Here is a 6,000-nt window from a genome sequence, read left to right as displayed (position 1 = left end):
TCATGTGATATCGGACGTCTAGCTTTGGAGGCCTCAGATATCCTGAAATATATTTCAGATAATATGAGAAAAAGATGCATACAAAAGCCCCTAAAGCTCTGTGCCTGAAAATTTTCATCTCCCCCATTATAAAACTAAAATGATAGCTATTATCTTACCTGTGCACAAGGTGTAAACGTTAATTGATGGCTGTTCTTCCTGAATTACATTTGGTCTGTTGGGGAAAACTGGTGTATAATCAGTTTAGAAATAGAATAAGTTAGAATGTAATGTCACAGATAGGCAGTGAAGCTTTAATTAATGCTTTTAGGATATCTGACTTGGATTATTGTAATTGTGTGTTGACAGATCTCCTTCAGGTGTCCCACAGGAAAAGGAAAAGATAGCTGGTACAAGTGTGCAACCCCTGAGATCTTAAGCATGCAGGGTCTGGTCAATGTGTATGTCTACTCAAGAGTTTCTGGTTCTAGCTGCCAGTTAGGTAGTGGATTGATTGTAAAAGGTCCCGGAGATGTGTTTTTGAAACACCGTGTGAATCCAAATGAGTTTTAGGTTCCCTGTTGTCCAAGCCCAATTTTGTTCAACTGTAAAAATGTTGAGTTTTCATTTGCTTAGAACTACTATTATAAATCACTATGCTCCATAGCTTTTTCAAGCAGTTTTGGAATATTTTTTTTTCCCAGACAGACTCAGAATATCAGATTTGTCATTGAATTTAGGTCAAGATTAAAGTGACTTGTTTAATTTGCTTTTTTGTCTTCAATAGCACTGAATTATTTCTGTATATTCTGTGTAGCTTTGGTAAGAGTTCCAAAAAGTCCTTTAAAATCTTAGCATTCTAATATTTGTGAATCCTGTTTAAGGTGTACACAGTTGATAAAATCTTGTTTAAAAGCCTAGCAATTTATATGCATGCTCTGTTATGCCTGGTAACATCAAAATTGTAACTCCCACTGGTTTCTTTTTGGCAAAAGACAGAAACAAGCATTCTGTGTCTTCTTTATAATTTTAATTCTATTATATGGGATATTTTGTAAGATATTTTAGATCATTTTTCATATTATTTTTGCTGAAAATTTCCAAGTTATCACATTTGTGTCCATCTTATTTGAAACTAAATAATTAAAATGTGTTTCTACTGTTTTATTTGGAAATTTAAATAGTGACAAGAGCCTTTATTTCTGAATGTAGTTGCATAATTTGATTTCTTTATCTACTGACATATTCCTGTTTCTTTTAAATGGGTTTCTTCCGCTATCTAGACACATATTTGTTAAATATGTTAAAGTCAGTATTATAATCACAGTATTCTTCCACTTTACTTATCAGTTATATTTGGCATATAACAACAGTTTTATGCAAATTAAGCCAGTAATGTCCATTTTAAGGAAAGGATATACTATTAGTGACTACCTTAGTTTTATCCTCCCTGAGCATGGAATATTCCTTAGCTGTGAAATTATAGGGCTCATAGAATAAGAAACAAAAATAAAATTTGAAACTGAAAAATGCCATGTACAACACTTTGCCTTTTTTATAATATTTTTAAACTGACAGATAAAATTATATGCATCTATGACATACAACATAGTGTTTTCTTTGTTTATTTGAGAGGCATGGAGATAGACTTAGAGCTCTCATCTACTGGTTCACTCCCGAAATGGCTGAAACAGCTATTGGGCTGAAGTGAGAGTTGGAGTGGGAGTTTGCAGCTGAGAACTCAGTCTAGGTTTCCCATAAGAGGACACCACTGTTGCCTCTGCTATGTCTGCACTAGCAGAAAGGTGGAGTCAGGAGGTGGAGCCAGGACTTGAACCCAGAGACTCCTGTGGGGGAGATAGTTGTCACAACTAGCACCCTAATTGCTGCATCAAATGCATGCTCTCCTGCCCCATATAGTTTTTTTTTTAACTTTTATTTAATGAATATAAATTTCCAATGTACAGCTTATGGATTACAATGGCTTCCCCCTCCCATAACTTCCCTCCCACCCACAACCCTCCCCTCTCCCGCTCCCTCTCCCCTTCCATTCACATCAAGATTCATTTTCAATTCTCTTTATATACAGAAGATCAATTTAGTATATATTAAGTAAAGATTTCAACAGTTTGCACCCACATAGAAACACAAAGTGAAACATACTGTTTGAGTACTAGTTATAGCATTAAATCACAATGTACAGCACATTAAGGACAGAGATCCCACATGAGGAGCAAGTGCACAGTGGCTCCTGTTGTTGACCCAACAAATTGACACTCTAGTTTATGGTGCCAGTAACCACCCTAGGCTTTCGTCCTGAGTTGCCAAGGCTATGGAAGCCTTCCAAGTTCGCTGACTCTGGTCATATTTAGACAAGGTCATAAAAGTCAGGGTGAGGATAGTAACCAATGATCCTAAGAATGGCGTTAACCAGGTGTGAGCAATTATACAGCATTAAGTGGGGAAGAGGACCATCAGTACACACAGGTTGGGAGTAGAGCCCTTGGTGGTAGAGTAGAGGTTATGATTACAAAGGAATGAGGCCCACGTGCACTAGACAGGGTCTAGAACAAGGACAGAGTTATTATTAGAGGAGCTAAGAAAGGTGCTGTCTAAGCTACAATTAAGTTTTCTGACTGAGAGGCAAATAGAACCTGGTAATAATCTGGTGGGCTTTAGGCCTTGTAAGTTAAGACGCCCAGACCTATCTATCTCTTCGCAGCCCCATATAGTTTTGATGTGTATAGAAAACATATTGTAGATTAACCAATTGTAGCTAATTAACATATGTATTACATAATCATTGTTTTTGTGGTGAGAACACTTTACATTGATTCTCTTAGCATTTTTTAAGGAAACAATATATTGTTAAATATATTCATCATGTTGTACATTTTAAATATACTTTCCCAATATAACTGAAATTTTGTGTTCTTTGACCAATAACTCCCCCATATTCATATTATCCAATCATCTGTACCTCTGGTAACCACCATTTTACTTTGTACTTCTGTGAGATCACTTTTTTTAGATTCCACAAAATGAGTAAGGTCATGCAGTATATGTCTTTCTGTGTCTGCCTTTTTCACTTAACATAATATCTTCCATGTTATCATTTTGAGTTCTTTTCTCACTTGTTAAAAACTAGTTAATCATAACTTATATAGAATTAAAAGAAATATAAAAGTACTTTGTAAGCTATCAAATTATTTAAAAGTACTAGTTATTTATAATGCTAATCTAGTGGAAGAAAGGTTTTATGGACAAAAACTCAAACTATTTGCAACTGACTTTAGTATTTTATTTTGAGGCATGAAATTTCTTCCAAAAGCTGACCTTCCTGCCCACCTTTCTTTTCTTTTGCTGTATATTGTCTCTCAATTTTTAGCTTATTATTCCACTTGTTTGATCAAGCATTTTGTCTTATATCGTTATTAATATTAAATAATGCATATATATTATCCCTGTGTGGTATCTTAATAATCATATTATAAAATTCTTGAATATATGCAAAATATAGCAGTAAATATTGAAAGTAAAAATATGTATTATTAATACATATTAATATGTAATTATTGTAATATGTAATATTACATATTATGTAATATGTAATATTGTAAGCCTCCAGAGGCTTACAATATTAAAAGTAAACACTATGTTTCTGAACAGTCACAAATATATTGGTAATTATTTTGGGACTAATACATAACTCATTTGTATATTTTTCCCCAGTTGTTCAATACTGTGTGGTAAATAAGAATTAGATTACTCTTTTAGCTGATTTGAGAATTATTTATGATATTTTCTTTTAAGGTTTCCCTGGGAAGGGAGTCTTGAAGCTCAAATGATGAGCATACGGTTATTGCACCATGTGGAATGGACTGGTATAATACAATCTCATTCCTTTATTGGTTCTTCCCTGTTCCTGCTCTGTTTTGTGGACTGGCTGTTTCTCTGAGAAGGAAAACAACTTTTCATAGGTTATCATGTATGATTCTGTGGACCAAATTCTTTTGCAGTTCAAGTAAAGCAGTTGACCTGGTCTCAAGATCAGAACCATAGGACATCTTTCCCCTTGAACTGTTTTAAACTCATGAACTTTTTGACTTCCTGCTTCTTTGTGTTTTCTTCATGATCTTCTCACTATTGAATCTTCTTTTTTATATCATAGTCAAACTTATGTGTATTAATTTTTTAAAAAGGAACACTTATACATGAAGCTAATCATCTCAGAGATGAACCACAAAAGTATGTTTGTCCAGTGCAGTTCTCTATTTGACAGTGATTTTGTATTTACTTGGCTTTTTTTTTTTTTTTTGGACAGGCAGAGTGGATAGTGAGAGAGACAGAGAGAAGGGTCTTCCTTTTTGCCATTGGTTCACCCTCCAATGGCCGCTGCAGCTAGCGCATTGTGCTAATCCGAAGCCAGGAGCCAGGTACTTCTCTTGGTCTCCCATGCGGGTACAGGGCCCAAGGACTTGGGCCATCCTCCACTGCCTTCCTTGGCCATAGCAGAGAGCCAGCCTGGAAGAGGGGCAACCGGGATAGAATCCAGCGCCCCAACCGGGACTAGAACCCAGTGTGCCAGTGCCGCAAGGCGGAGGATTAGCCTGTTTAGCCATGGTGCCAGCCGATTTTGTATTTACTTGTAAAATAAGTTAGTGAGGCTTTCTCCAGAACCAGTTTACTTAACTTTAAAAAGAGAATGCAGAAGGGAAGATGGAGTGCGAATGGTAAAAGCAACAGTAGGCTATTACAACAGCTAGGTGAGTTACCAGTGTTCCCAAATTACTTTCAGTGACATGGATTACTTTCTTGTTAGCTAGCTATTAAATCTCTCTTGTGTACTTGTACAAAATGGAAGTAAGTTCAGACATGTAAATGATTAGTTGGACTTCCTCCTGTGGACTAATGTGAAATAAATTATCAAATGATCTCCAGGATATTTCATTTCACATAGAATGATTCTGCTAATAGCCTTTGCCCTAAATAAGTATTTTTTTAAACTAACATTTCTTGAACATATGCTATGTGGTAGGTAATATATTGGAAGCTGGACATACACATATGCATATAACAACTGGGATATACAGTCTTACTGGCTTACATGGTCTTTCTTGGATCAAGGACGTCATAAACTAACCATTCATTTGACAATTGTAGGGCTTTTATCTGGGGAGAAATTTCTAAGTAACAGTGAAAATAGCCAAATGTATTGACTTCTAGAGACAGGATAGCATCATAATTAAAAGCTTGGACTTTAAATTTTACTGCTTTCTAGTGCTGAACATGGGGAAAATGGTTTAACCTTTCTGATGTCTGTTTCTTCATCTGCAAAAAATAAGTAACGACAGAATCTGCCTCATAAAGTTATTGTAGGGATTAAATGAATTAATCTTTGTAAAGTACTTAAAAAGTGCCTGGAATCCAAAAATTATTTAAAAATAAGCAAAATACCTTGCTTGTATCAACAGATAATATCAGTAGGATGCCTGGATTATTAGTCATCTGTTATTGTTGTGACCATTACTCTAAAATGCAGCAGATTAAAACAACACACATTTATTGTTTGTGGTTTCTGGTGGGTCAGGCATCTGGATCTTCTGATGTCAGCTGTCTGTATCTGGCTTAGGGTAACATACACAGAAACAAATAAGCTGTGACCTGGGGCTTCAGTTTTCTTAAGTCTTAACTGGAGGAAGACTTTAAGTTCACCACTGTGACTATTGACAGGTCTCAGGTACTCCCAAGCTGTAAGATGAAGACATCAATCAGTTCCATGGTACATAGACCTCTTCCTAGCAAATTTTGTAATGTATTAACATGCTTGCCTCAGCTTGAGGGATGGAGGAAATAAGAAAGGGTGCCCAAATAGAAGCCAAAGTTTTTATGAGGAAACGACATTCCATCACTTACATTGTATCTCACTTATTAGAAGCAATCACCAGGTCTGGGCTACACTAGAGGGGAGGGGATTATATAAGGGTCTAAATATCAATAAGTGAATTTCAGTGGGGACCA

This window comes from Lepus europaeus, chromosome 16 (assembly GCF_033115175.1).
Source record: "Lepus europaeus isolate LE1 chromosome 16, mLepTim1.pri, whole genome shotgun sequence".
NCBI classification, from domain to species: Eukaryota; Metazoa; Chordata; class Mammalia; order Lagomorpha; family Leporidae; genus Lepus; species Lepus europaeus.
This window is presented reverse-complemented; position numbering follows the sequence as displayed.